Source organism: Mytilus edulis, chromosome 13 (genome assembly GCF_963676685.1).
Source record: "Mytilus edulis chromosome 13, xbMytEdul2.2, whole genome shotgun sequence".
NCBI classification, from domain to species: Eukaryota; Metazoa; Mollusca; class Bivalvia; order Mytilida; family Mytilidae; genus Mytilus; species Mytilus edulis.
In genome coordinates this window covers 51,081,244-51,096,172 of record NC_092356.1, presented here as the reverse complement: position 1 = coordinate 51,096,172, position 14,929 = coordinate 51,081,244, and the positions used below count along the sequence as shown (strand labels likewise).

Sequence of the window (14,929 nt, the reverse complement as noted above, 5' to 3'; positions counted from 1 at the left end):
AACAAGAAAAGGGGAAATTATAATAGGGTGACACTAAAACAAGAAAGGGGGACATTCTTTTAGGATGACCTTAAGATAAGCTAGAAACGTGGACATTCTAATAGGTTGACAGAAAAAACAAGAAAGGGGACATTCTAATAGAGTGACACTAAGATATAAAAGGGGGACATTCTAATAGGTTGACACTAAAGGATCATGAATTGTCAATTCACTTAGATAAAGACATTAATTTCCCTGGTTATTGATTGTTTCAGGTTCAGGTTGAATCATGGACATTGTATTGCCATAAATTAAACGAAGAGGCTAAGGAGGAAATAGGTAATGTAAATGTTCATACTAGAAAATAATAGAAAATATTTCTGTTTTAAATTGTTACATTTGTCATTTCAGGGCCTTTTTATAGCTGACTTATTGGTATTGGTTTTGCTCATTAATAAAGGCTTTACGTGATCAATCATTGTTATGCCGCACCTACAATAGTAGAGGGGCATTATGTTTTCTGGTCTTTTGGCCGTCCATTCATTGGTTCTTAATCACTTATATAGTCTGATAGTCTAAACACCCCATTTGAAGACAGTCGGTAAGATAAATTCTTTACATGGTGTGCAAGTGACCTAATATGATATATATGGCATGGTGTGCAAGTGACCTAATATGATATATAGGGAATTTACTGACACCATATATATTGTATTGGGTCACTAACACACCATGTAACTAATAATATGCTGTTTCAATTTTTTTTTCATTTACATGTTTATATCTGGTAGGTCCCAAAATGCTGTATAAACATGCTCTTACATCAGTTTAAATCTAATCAATTGATACTTATTAGCTCATATATATAGCACTATTTGTTTAATTTCAGATAGAACTATTGCATAGGGTTGGAAGCTGAAAGAAACCAGCTTCAACTGGCATTGAATGCTTTGAAGGTGAGAAGATGTTTTAAATTACAGTACAAACAAATTGATTTAGTTATTAATTATTCTTAATGGTGACTTAATATCATAGAATGTGTATCATAGTGTTAACAATCTGTCACAAGGTTTAATTGTAAAAAAATTTTAAGTTGATTCAACAAAATTTACAAATAAGTCATATGGACTTGACAATTTTTTAGCTTTCCCCCTTTTTTCAAAATCTGCTTCCTATATGAAATAGGTCAAATATCCTGTTACCTTATCAATACTTGAATTAATTGAGTCGTTGTGTAATGGGCATTTTCTTGAAATCAATGTCAGGAAATTTTATACATTTGTATTTTCATGGCCATATACTAATCATTTCTCATATTATAATAAACTGTAAAGATTGATTTCATATATTAATTTGGATGCTACACAAATATCAGCCAATGAGAAAAAACATGCAATACTGCATAGTCAGTGTAAAGGTCCCCAAATGACAAATTTAAAGCAGTTCAAATGAAAAAATAAATAACCTGTTTTATGTACAAGACCATGAACAAAAACATATGATATATATATACAAATGAAAACCACTGAGTTATAAGGCTTCTCCCTTGAGATAGACACATTCAGAATGTGTCTGGATAAAAAAATGTTTATTGATGCCAGTTTTTGACTTAAAGAAACTTGAAACTCCCATGATAAAAATATCTTTTTTTGGTTATAAAGTTATTATTTTGAATGTTGATTTAAGGATGTACACCTCTCACTCACTCAGAGGAGCTCAAAATTTCTAGAATTGAACTTTTTGTCTAAACCTGGTTTTTAAACGCCCATTTATGGGACGTATTATGGTATACCATTGTCTGTCTGTTTGTCCATCGTCAACATGTCAGACATTAACCAAAAAATGCTTAAACCAATTTGCATAAAATTTTGTGAATTGTTTGTATCTATTGACGTCAGCTCCATTTTGTTTTTTTTTTAATTTTAGATTTTAGGTTTCAGAGTTCTGGGGTTTTATTCAATAAAAAAGAAGGGGATTATCCAGTTTTCGAAACAAAAACTCAAAAATGATTTCAGCAGTTCTTTAATAATGAAACTTTGGTGAATTTTTTATATCAATTGATGTAAGCTCCCTTTAGTATTTTATAGATTTTACATTTTACATTTCTGAGTTTTGGGGTTTTATTCATTTAAAAAGGGGGGATTTTTCAGTTTTCAGACAATAACTCAAAAATGCTGTCAGCAATTATTCTCATGAAACTTTGGTTAATTGTTTATATCTATTTATATAAGCTCCCTTTTGATTTTCATAAATTTCTTATATGACATTGAGAATTAATTGAACTTTATTTGTTTATAGTTTCACAACAGATTTATATTTTACTTATATGTAATATAAGTTTTGTTTATACAAACAAGAGTATAATTATTATCTGGTGAAAGATGCTGACATCATTGATACATTTAACATCATTGACCACCTGTTTTAGTTTGAGAAAAATGTCTATGGTATTTGACACTTTGAGGTTATGGAGTCTCACCAGGACAAACATTAATCTTTTCCTAATCAGATACATGTCACAAGCAATTACTCTTGGTGAGGAAATGCAGATTATGATAACAGATCATATAAAATTTATTGAACAGCAATTAGTATATCATTCTGAAGGCCAAGTGAGGTCAGTCTCCTCCCACTGTATGATTGATGTACCCAATCTGTGTGTGAAGCCATATGCATGGTCTTTGTATAATCACTTTCTAGGTTCATAGCAGTCTGACTAGTTGATATAGTTAATTACAGTGCTATTATTCAACTTACCACCCACCGTCCACCTTCCTAACACCTTCAATAATGTTTCATGACGAGGGAAACATTTCAGCAATTTTACTAGTGATAAATATTATTTTTCTTTTCATATTATATTTCCTTGATGGAATTTTATCACTGGTCATTTCTAAAATTTCATTCATCCCCAAGCATTTCGGGGACAAATTTGATCTAAATAATTCCAGAGCCAGTTTGATAGACCCCTGCTACTCTACTAGCACATGGGCTATCCCCTGATGCAGTCCTTGCACAACCCAGCTGCAGATGAGATGTCTATTCTCATCCTCTCTGTGGAGACACTCCACTTCCTGGCTGGCGCATTGCCGGGCAGGTAGGTTCTTCCTCACACTGAAGGTTGCAAGCTGACTTGCTCAGGCAGGAACTCAAAATTTTATTTTGTATGCTGAGTGTTTCTCAAGGGCCAAAACTGTTTTGATTGTTTATAATAAAATTATTATTCTAACATATCTTTCTGCTTTAAGCCAGTGTGACTTGCAAGGATTATGTTTTGGTTAACACACAGATATCCCTTATGTAAAATGTGGTTTATTTGTGTTTTGAGCTGGTAATTGGTGTACAATGCTCAAATATGTGGGTTGCTGTCTTGACTTTAATTGAGATTTGCTCTATCAGGAGAGTTTACTTGAACTAATTATTGAACTTCAGGACTTCTCATCAATACACAGAGTAAAAAATAATTTACCTAAATTACAGCTGTAAAATACAGGTTGATGCATGTGATCGTTAAAACTTTCTTTTCATCAATGGAAGGCTTACATTATGAAACTTTGCTCTTTGGGATAGGTAAATGAATATAACTCAAAATATTTAGTACGCCTGCCATTGGTGACCTACAATGTTTTGTTTTAATACTGACACTATACATTTATAAAAGAAGTTTTTGCATACCACTGGACAAAAAAAAAAAAAATAAACAACCACCTTCTTAAACTACAGGAAATATTTACACCTACAAGATTTCAGAAAAGATTAGAGACTACAAGAAAGTTACAATATGAGACAATTAAACAGTTTGACTGTAACATACAACAAGTTTGTATAAACTAAGTATTGTGCAACAACAAGAATTCTTCAATTGAATGTAAATTCAATTTATATAACTAATTTCAAGTTCTCTGACTACATTTATTCAGAAACCTATAATATGTCAAATATTTAATTACTGTCCAAATTCAAACCTGTACCAAGCTTGAATATTGTGTCCATTTTTGCCCCAACTGTTCAGGGTTTGACCTCTGCAGGGTGTATCTAGCAGCACACAGGGAAGCAGTTTATTGGCTTCCTATAGCTATGACTGTAAAAAAGTAATTGCAGAAGAAAAATCGCATTATGGTTGTACATTTCTTTTATTTTTTGCTCAGCCTGTTGAAAGTACCCAATTTTTGATGATTTTCCCATTTTTGGGATATTATCGAGGGGAACAAACTCGCAGTTCCACAATTTTTTTCATACTTTCTATTAAAATGAAGCGGACCAATTTGAGTAAATTTGAATTAAAAAACTATATTTGTTTATATAAGAAAGTTTTATCACATTTAAATGCTTTTTCGTGTCATTAATATACCATGCTGTCAATATTGTTAATTTGTGATTTCCTATTTTTTAAGAACAAAATGCCTATTATGTCAACTTCTTTGTTAAAATTGAATAAGAAAATAAATTTCTAAGAATAAGAAACTTAAAAACTAAAAAATTGATATAGGATGTTAATGTTTCTGGTAAAATCACTTCTTGTATCCATCACCAATTTTCTCAAACTTTTGGCTTAATTTAATACTGACTTGATTGCTAATAAAATTTTATTCTTAAAAAACTGCTTATTATAAATCTTCAATTTTGTTCACAGAGTTAAGTTTGATAATGATATTTATTGTAAAATTCATAACTATATTTTTCACTTGTATCACATGTTTTGAAAATAATTCCAGAACAAGATTTCAAAGAGACTGAAACGTCACAAGAATATATCCTTAATTCATGAATATGTTCCAAAGTTTAACTGTATATACGGTAGACGTCACAAGAATAGTACATCCTTATTTCATGTATATATTCCAAGGTTTATCAATTTATCAAGACTTTCAAGATGAAGTTTATAATTGAAAATTTTCTCTTTTAAGGAATCCAACAAACACATCTACCAGACTTCACTTCTGTAAGCAATTATTGTTATTTTACTGATATCCAAATTATATTATTGATTATATTTAGGGTTATGTCCCTTACTTTAAAAATCATAACAAGATAAACTGAACTGAATGTTTGTGGATATTTACTCACTGGCAGAGTCTTTCATGGATGCTGTTTAAGGGCAGATCCAGCCATTTTAATGGGGGTTTCCCAACCCAGGACAAAGGGGGGGTTCCAATTATATGTCCCCAGGCAAATGCATTGATCGTCCAAAAAAAGGGGTGTCCATCCCCCGGAACCCTCCCCAGAACCCTCCCCCTGGATCCGCCACTGCTGTTGGTTGATATTATTTTTTTGAAAATCAGACAATCACTTTTTTTCTTTTTTATTTGACAATCTTCATTTTACTATACATACATTTAAAAAAAAAATATCTAGGTTTTAATAAAAAATTTATTATGAAATGATATAAACCTAGGAATTTTCCAGTAAAATTATTAATTCTTTATGGAGTTATTGTCCTCTATGAATGATTTATCTAGTATACTGAAAATAGGCTTTTGTTGAGGATGCAGGAAGGCAAGATGTGAGGGTCTTTCCAGCCTCTGGTTGTAAGTATCAGGGCTGGACATTTTTTATTGATCAATTCTGTATTTGTTATTTTTTTTAATTTGTAGAGAAAGAGATAGCATAAATGAACAAATTAAAAAAGAAGCTGCAATAGAAATGGAAAAATCAATGATGCAAATAAAAGAGGTATGCATTCATAATGAATATTGTTTTTTATTATTTAAAACAGATATAAGTATGGTTTAACCATTTTTCACTTAAAATAAATCATAAAAAGTAACCATTTAGTAAGCTGCTAAAGTCTTGAAATTGAATATGTTTTTCAAAAAATGCACAAACTTTCAATATTTGAAAATAAAGTTTGGCCTTCTCTGATGATCATCTATGTTTGTAGGACATTATTTATATTTCAGGGGGCCTCAATAACCCAGTGTTCTAAGTAGTCGAATAACTGTAATACTAGCAAAGTCAACAGAGGTTGTGAGTTCAAAACTTGCAAAGGGCAGGTGCACTCAACTATAATCTCTTTTGACTAAGATTGTCAGCTTACCTACCTAAAGTCGGTTGTTTTCTCTGGGTTCCTCCACCAATTAAACAAATAACAGTATCGGTTTTAAGGGATCCTTGCAAGGTCAATTGTTTCCGACCGTGCAAGGACTGCATAGCCAGTCAAGGTCATTAATAACTTCCATTTGTTGTTGTGAGGTCAACCTGATCGCAACTTCATTTCACGGATCAGTGATCAAGCTTAAAAATTTTCAGGGTCAAGTCTTCCTTAGATAGGCAAAGATACGCAATAGACTCTTTTCATATCACTAACTTGACTGGATTATATTATTTTTTGAAAGTTACCTAATCTGCGATAGTACATTCTGGTACTAGTTCAAATAAGAGCAACAAAAAGAAGTAAATTCAAACATTTAAACAGTGCACATTGGGGGTAAAAGTTTACTGTTTTATTGTCGAGCCTGCAACTTTTGTTGCAGAAAGCTCGACATAGGGATAGTGATCCGGCGGCGGCGGCGGCGTTAGCTAACTTCTTAAAAGGTTTATATTTTAGAAGGTGAAAGACCTGGATGCTTCATACTTTGTATATAGATGCCTCATGTTACGAAGTTTCCGTCAGTCACATGTCCAATGTCCTTGACCTCATTTTCATGGTTCAGTGACCTCTTGAAAAAAAAGTTCAGAATTTTTGTAATGTTGAATTCTCTCTTATTATAAGTAATAGGATAACTATATTTGGTATGTGCGTACCTTGCGAGGTCCTCATGCCCGTCAGACAGTTTTCACTTGACCTCGACCTCATTTCATGGATCAGTGAACAAGGTTAAGTTTTGGTGGTCAAGTCCATATCTCAGATACTATAAGCAATAGGGCTAGTATATTTGGTGTATGAAAGGACTGGAAGGTGTACATGTCCAACTGGCAGGTGTCATCTGACCTTGACCTCATTTTCATGGTTCAGTGGTTATAGTTAAGTTTTTGTGTTTTGGTCTGTTTTTCTCATACTTTATGCAATAGGTCTACTATATTTGTTGTATGGAATGATTGTAAGATGTACATGTCTAGCGGCATACCTGCCAACTTTCACGATTTAGGCGTGTACTACACGATTTTGACCCTTTGTCACGATTGCACGATCGTGTTCCTGAAAAACCCTCTAAAACACGATTTGGTGAAAATTTACACGAAAAATATTGTTGTTCCCGATTTTGAACTGTGTCCAATGGAGGAAAATCGTGTTCAGCCAATCAAATTGTGCGTTTCTCATGATCAAATTAATCAGCCAATCAAAAACGTTTTCTCTCAAGATTGTTTTAACATGCTAGATATTGAACTTGTGTTGTATTCCTCTGTTTGTTGGTCAGAATTGTAAAAACGTGAACATGGCAAATGATTTTTCAACTGCAAGGAGGTTCTTACACTGAATAAGAATAAAAGCATGGCTGATTGACAAACTTCAATGATGCAGTACTACCATGAATATAATAAATAGTAGTTTATTCACTAATTTATTGACATAACATGTACACTTACTGTAACATAATTTTATTTATGTATTCAATCATTTAAAGGATAATGTACTCTTCATTATTTTCCACATGGAACCCCCCCCCCCCCCCCCCCACATCAACATGAGGAATCCCTTAAATGAGGGACAACCCTTAGTCAAGGGGTCACTCTTGTAAAAATTAAATAGGAAAATGTAGATTTGTTAACTTAAAAATGGGAAATTCTGACATTATATTTGGAACAGCTTTTCTAAATGAAGAGTCCTATTATTTTGAATAATAAAGAAGATATAAGGCCAAGAACATATCAAAATTCTTGGACATGTGTTGACCATATAATACCAGATAGACAATGATAGATCATAAGCTGTACAGTTCTTTGGGAAAAGTTTCTTCAAATAATATGAATGCTCATTTGTACTTAAAAAGTGGTTTTTAATGTCCTAACATTGAGGGGGGCTCCCTATGTGTTGTTCCCAACCTGATAAAAGTCCTTCTTTGTGTATAATTTTAAATTGGAAAAGTCAACAACTATATAGTATCCTTACACATGAAAATAATTCCTGGTCTTACAGCTACATGTTCATATTTTCTGCTGATATAATAACTAGAATCATGTAAATAAACTTAAAAAAAGGGATGTAAGCTCATCTTACAAATCATGCAAAAATGACACTTTTTCGCGCAAAATAGTCGTCGCAAAGAATTTTAAACTTTGAAATTGTTGTCGCGCGCTAAAACCCCCATGGGCATTTTCAAAAGTTGGCAGGTATGTAGCGGGCAGATGTCATCTGACCTTGACCTCATTTTCATGGTTCAGTGGTCAAAGTTAAGTTATTAAGTTTTGGTCTTTTTATCTAATATTATATGCCAAAGGTCAACTATATTTGGTGTATGGAAATATATTATGATCTATATGTCAGTCCCGCAGGTTTTATTTGACCATGACCTCAATTGCACGGTTCATTGCACAGTGTTTAGTTTTTGTGTTTTGGTCTATTTTTCTTAAACTATAAGTAGTAGGTCAACTATATTTGTTGTATGGAAGCTTTGTTAGCTGTACATGTCTGCCTGGCATGGTTCATCTGACCTTGACCTCATTTTCATGGTTCATTGGTCTTTGTTTAGCTATCTTGGTTAATGTTAAGTTTATGTGACAGTTGTAATAAAGCTTTATACTTAGGACTATCAACATAATTTCAATGATTAGTAAAGAAGGCGAGACATTTCAGTGTGTGCACTCTTGTCATTATTATACTACCGCTTTCATAAAGTGGGGGTATACTGTTTTACCTCTGTCTGTCCATCTGTCAGTCAGTCCATCCATCCATTCATCCTTCAGTCTGTCCGTCCCATGAATATTTTTGTCACATTTTACTCAGGAACTACTTGACAAGGATTTTTGAAATTTGGTTTCAGGGTTTATATAAGTCAATGCGTTTTCAGATTCATTACCTTAACAAATTCCTGTTTACCGAACACTAGTATCATTTTTCACATGATAGCCAATTGCTCTTACTTGACAGAGTACCATGATGTCCTACCAAAGAATAGGTAACCAGTTGAAAAAATAAAAACTCTGTTGTCAAAAGTTGGTAATATATATTAATAGATATAGGAAGATTTGGTATGAGTGCCAATGAGACAAATCTCCATCCAAATCACAATTTATATAAAAGTAAACCGTTAAAGGTTGAGGTACAGTACAGTCTTCTGTCCCAGGATAGGGGAGGGTTGGGCTCGCTAACATGTTTAAACCCGCCACATTATTTATGTATGTGCCTGTCCCAAGTCAGGAGCCTGTAATTCAGTGGTTGTCGTTTGTTTATGTGTTACATATTTGTTTTTCGTTCATTTTTTTACATAAATAAGGCCGTTAGTTTTCTCGTTGATTTGTTTTACATTGTCTTATCGGGGCCTATTATAGCTGACTATGTGGTATGGGCTTAGCTCATTGTTGAAGGCCGTATGGTGACCTATAGTTGTTAATGTCTGTGTCATTTTGGTCTTTTGTAGATAGTTGTCTCATTGGCAATCATACCACATCTTCTTTTTTATATATTCAACAGGAAGCCTATTTGAGGTTGGTGTTTGTAGTAGCCTTTTCCTCAATTCCTCTGCTCATATATTAAACTTGGATATGTATGATGGTTATTTTCCAAGCTGAGACATTTTCAAATATGTGGTTAAATTATGAAATAAGATGAATTTTTCTGTAATTTAGGACACCCTGAAAAGCCTTCTGTGATACAGCTTCTCGATGTTACAACATTTTGGGAGTCAACTCTCCCATTGTATTTTTTAGATGTCTTTAAAGATCATAGTCAATCCTGTTAGCTTCTGAAAACTTCTTTTTTATGTTTTTTTTTAACTTATATGTTTTATTCACCAAATATCTTTGTCATATATAGTTACATTAAGAGTCTAAAAATGCCTTTAGATATAAGTGCACTCTTCTGTAGGGTTCTAGGAGATTTTCCAATTACTATACAAAAGCTTGTTTGTGGAGTAAGGTAGGATTGTGTTTACACAAGGCACATTTTTGTTAAGGTTATATTTGTAATGCTTCATATTGGTAAATATGAAGATCTTTAATATTTCAATGTGTTTGATCATTTTCCATCTACTGTGATTCATTTGTTTTTCGTGGGTACCAATTCATGAATTAGGGAAAACTTTCATTTTCAAGGATATTTAATTTCATTGTTTTGCTGAAGTCTGCATACAAGCCTATAAAATTGTTCGTTCAATGAAGATTTAATTTCATGGTTCACCTGTACCCACAATATCCATGAAAATTGGTATCCAACAAATACTAATAAATCAACAGTAAATATTTTTGTTACTGAATATTTAGTTAACTAATAATTCATTTATAAGATTTTAAAGTATTGACTTTTTTTCAGTACCAAAAAGAAATAGAGAATATGAAAAAAGGTGAATATTAAGATCCTGTAATCTACTCAGAAAACTTTACAAAAAATTGTACTTTGTTCATTTTTCTTTTTTATATAGACAAACAAAAATGCTTGTCTTAGGGAGCTACCATTTGATTTTTATGGGGGGGCTAGGATGAAACATTTTGTCCTGCATTTTTTTTTAGCTGTAATCTCTGTCCTGACTTTTTATTTTTCACTCTAATCGGTCCTGCCTTTTTTTTTCTTAGTTAATCCTGACTTTTTTTACCTAAATTGTCTTCCTAACTTTTTTTTTTGCAAGTGTCACATCCTGCCTTTTTTTTACTCAAAACTCCTGTCCTGCCTATTTTTTTCAAATTTCATCCTAGCCCCCCCCCCCCCCCCCCCCATAAAAATCAAATGGTAGCTCCCTTATTTTGTTGTCTCTCTGTTTAAGTCATGTTGGTGCATCCATTTTATGAAGATAACATCTGGTGTGAAGAATTAGAGTCTAGCTAATCATGATTGGTTGGCATTAAGCCAAAGGCAAAAAATCTATTTTTCATTATTTCTTAAGGAATTAGAAATCTTTTTTACACTGACCAGACATATTTTTAAGTAAAATATTGATAGGCAAGGGAGATAAGTACAAATTGCCTTGAGAAAAACAATGAGATAGATATAGAAAGATGTGGTATGAATGCCAGTGAGACAACTCTAAATCCAAGTCACAATTTATAAAAGTAAACCATTATAGGTATAGGTACAGACTTCAACACAGAGCCTTGAACCTATATTTTTTTATCTTAGAAAAACTGTACTAATAATTTTTCTTTGATTCTAGCAAGGCTTCTTCTCAATATCTACTTTTTCTTAAGGCTTTTGTTGCTTATTGGGAAATTAATAGTCTTTTGGAATCAGTATGCCATATCTTGAATGACTGCAAGAGGGATAATTGTAAAGTTGTCTCATTGGCAATCACACCGCATCTTCTTTTTTAAAATTAAACAAATTATAGGATTAGGCCAGTCAAAATTTATTTAAGAACCTCCCCTCTCTATCATCCAGCCTCAGCTGTACAATGTTTTCATAGCTGGCATGTTGCGATTTAAAAAAAAAATTGTTTGTCTTTATTTTATTCTCTTCTCCTTTTTTGAATGTTTTTTCTATAGATATTTGTGTACATTGAATATTTAACATTTATTTCAGTGGAGGTCAACAGAGAGATTATAACAAGAAGCAAAGCAAGGAGCATTATGGTATTATGCAATAACATTTTTTTGTAGTTGTTTTTGTTTCATTAATTTTTAATAAATTTTGTCACTGTTGCTAAATGCATAACATAGGGTGTGTATAATGCAGTTTTTGACTTAGACCCCGTTTACACTGGCAACGAATTTGAATCGATCTTTATTTGAATTGATCTTAAAAAGACCAGTTCGCGTTTACATGGCACAAGAAAGATCGATTGAGATCGATCTTATTTAATCCAGTGCCTTTACATTACAATATAAAAAGAACCGGTCTGACCTTTATTTTCCTATCTAAATATAACAAACGTCTGAAAAAAGATCCATGCGGGCAATCTAAGCGTTTGCACCAAAAAAAGATCGATTCAAATAAGATCGAACTTTTTAAAACCACCTCTAGAGGTAGATTTTTTAAGTCCGATTGAAGATTAATCTTACCTGTTTACACTGGACCAAAGATCGATCTTAAAAAGATCATCGCTCTTAGTATAGATCAATCTTAGTAAAGATCGATCTTTTTTGTCAGTGTAAACGGGGTCTTATATTGCAAAACTTTAAGCAGTTACAGCAAATTAATATAAAAATGATGATCAGGTATGAAGGCCTACGGTATCTCTATACATATTTTAGACAACAACAAAAATAACCAATTTTGGAAGTATTGTCCTTGAGTATTTTCCCAATTTTTGAAGTTTTTGGTTTTAATTTGAAAAAAACTATAACAGAGAGTTTAATTTTTAAACAGTAAAATGACCAGAACAGAAAGGTATACACACAAATCACAGTTAAAAATGTTCCATATATTTTATTCATAATCATTATTTCACCATTGATAATACAACTGCAAAATATAATGGGGAATGTACCAAGCTCTCCGAGCATAACTAAGTTAGAGGAATTTTAATTTACATCAAAAATATACTTCATATAAATTGCACTGGATTCATCTGGAGAAAAAAAATCTTTGATACAAATGTGCTGTAATAACTATTCTTTTTTTTTTTTGGCATGCTGCATAGCTATATAACAAACTTGTAATTTTAAGGCCATGCATTACAATAGGTTTTATTCTATAGTCATATTATGTAACAGATGATGATATTTTTGTAATTTTGTAATTTTGTAATTTTGACAGCTTTTAGTATATTGTGGTATAATTCTTCTTTACTTCAAAAAGTCTACTTTTGTGTCAGAAATTGTCAATCTTCTCCTTAAAGGAGTTATTTCCCCTGAATTATCTTTATCTTCACAGATATTTCATTTCACTCTACTGTGATGAGAAATGAAATTATCAGTCCGTTAAAGATCAAAAGAAAACTTTGAAAAAAAGAGAAAATAAAATTTATCATCAATACCAGAACTATAAAAATATCATTAAAGATAAATAGGAAAACATAAATATGATAGCAAAAATGGTAAAAACAAATAACAAAATGAATTATTTTCCCATTGAGCTTTTCAAACTGTTTTAAGCCTCATATTATTGATGGAGAAAGCCTTGTAGGTACCACTCTAATGTATTACAACTCCAGTTTCCGGTGCATGTCAAAACATGGAGGGAAACAAAATAGTCCATTTTTTTCTGGACTCAAATTTTTCTGTTTGATTATAGGTTTATGATGAATTGAAACATATATGTAGATCGAAAAAAAATCTTGCATCTTTTTGGGGATATCAATCCAGGAAAGTGGAAGGATATCATGTTTACTGGAAGTGGTGCTGCCTAGTAAAAACAGCAAACAGAAAGTGGGGAAAAAAATCTTTTGACTTCAGGGTTACATAACTTTTTATTCTTTGTGTCATGACCCACTTTTTTTTCTCGATTAAATCACAATTTCACATTAGTACATACATGATATGAACATAAAAAAAAATTTCTATGTAGCATTTTTATCAAAGATCAGCTGTTTTGCATATGTAAGCCTATTATGGAGTGGTCAATTACAAGACTGCAACCTGCCTAAATTCCTGGAGAACATCTACAACCTTTTGAAGTGTTGAAGTAAAAGAATCTCTCTAATGACATCTTTAATAAATCACATATTCCTAAGAGGAATCTTCAAAAGATCATACATTTAACAGGTTTTAACACACCTTTATTTCTGACATACAGATTCAGCTAAAAAAAGACCAGCTAAAAATCTCCAAAGAGAATACAAAGAAAAGTGGCAAAAAAAAGGCTCCAATAAAGAAAGATGACAAAGGTAAATTATTGTAGCAATTATTTTGCATGCATCACTGTAAATTTTAAGATGATGGACAGCCATACATATTAAGTTGTATTTGCTTTTATTTTGGTCAGTATTGTGCGTATTTGTTACATTATTAAAGGTGGTACCTAACACTACAGGGAGAACTCTGTAAAATCAGCTGAACGTTTTAAAGATGTTTTATTATTAAGGAAATATTAAGCTTATTTTTATATTTTTGTCGAGCGATTGGTTGTCGAAGGTACTCACAATCAATATATACCTGACCCTAATTATAAATGTTTCACCAAACGAGAACATATTTGCATAATTTATCAATCAAAGGGAGGTAATTATGAGCCATTTAAATTTTAAAGATATTATATTCTGAAATCTATTTCTAATTTAAATTTTTCCTTTATTTTTAATTTTTGATATTAATTTATATAAGATTTAATTGTCATAAAATATTTCACAGGTAAATACTATCAAGCTATCCAGCTATCCATCCCTATATCATCTGATCCCCTATCCGGCTTACAATATATACATAAGCAATTCTCATTATTTTGTAATTTCCCGTATATCACTTAGACTTCATTTCCAGTTTTCACGTGTCCTGCTTACAAAAAATCAGGAATTTAGCGTCCCCAATGAGACCCACTCTGTAAAGGTGGTATTGCCCTTCAGAGCATATAATACAGTTACAGGGGAGGTTATGACGTTGCTAACGTAAAATGTTATTTTTGCGACGTCAAACTGTGACATATCGGGGAAAAGATGCATTTTTCGACTGATTTTTATCATTCAAACTGATTTAATTTGAAAACGAGTGCATGGACCCCTATTTTTTTAAAACGACATTTTGTTTCATTTTGCAGGAAGATTATTTAAATCAAATTTTATAAAACTGTAAATAGTAAATTTTTTTAATTTTGATAAATATACAGCAAAAAATTTTGTTTTTTTTCTCAATTCATGACCATTTGATAAATATGAGTTATTTCTGAATAAAAAATGCATAAATTTTTAGGATTCTTATAAAATACAGAAATTACAAATTATTTAACAAAAAACAATTTGTGTTTATCTTTTAAAACAAAAAAGTTATG

General features: G+C 31.9%; 1 long non-coding RNA gene across 1 annotated transcript; it reads left to right on the top strand.

Annotated features, from left to right (window-relative positions):
* The first annotated feature begins 870 nt into the window (after positions 1 to 870).
* LOC139499887 (uncharacterized) lies at positions 871 to 14,193 on the top strand. The gene is made up of 6 exons (XR_011658253.1): positions 871 to 935; positions 4,887 to 4,921; positions 5,574 to 5,652; positions 10,388 to 10,418; positions 11,588 to 11,637; positions 13,742 to 14,193. It is a non-coding gene; the product is annotated as an uncharacterized lncRNA (long non-coding RNA).
* The last annotated feature ends 736 nt before the right edge of the window (positions 14,194 to 14,929 follow it).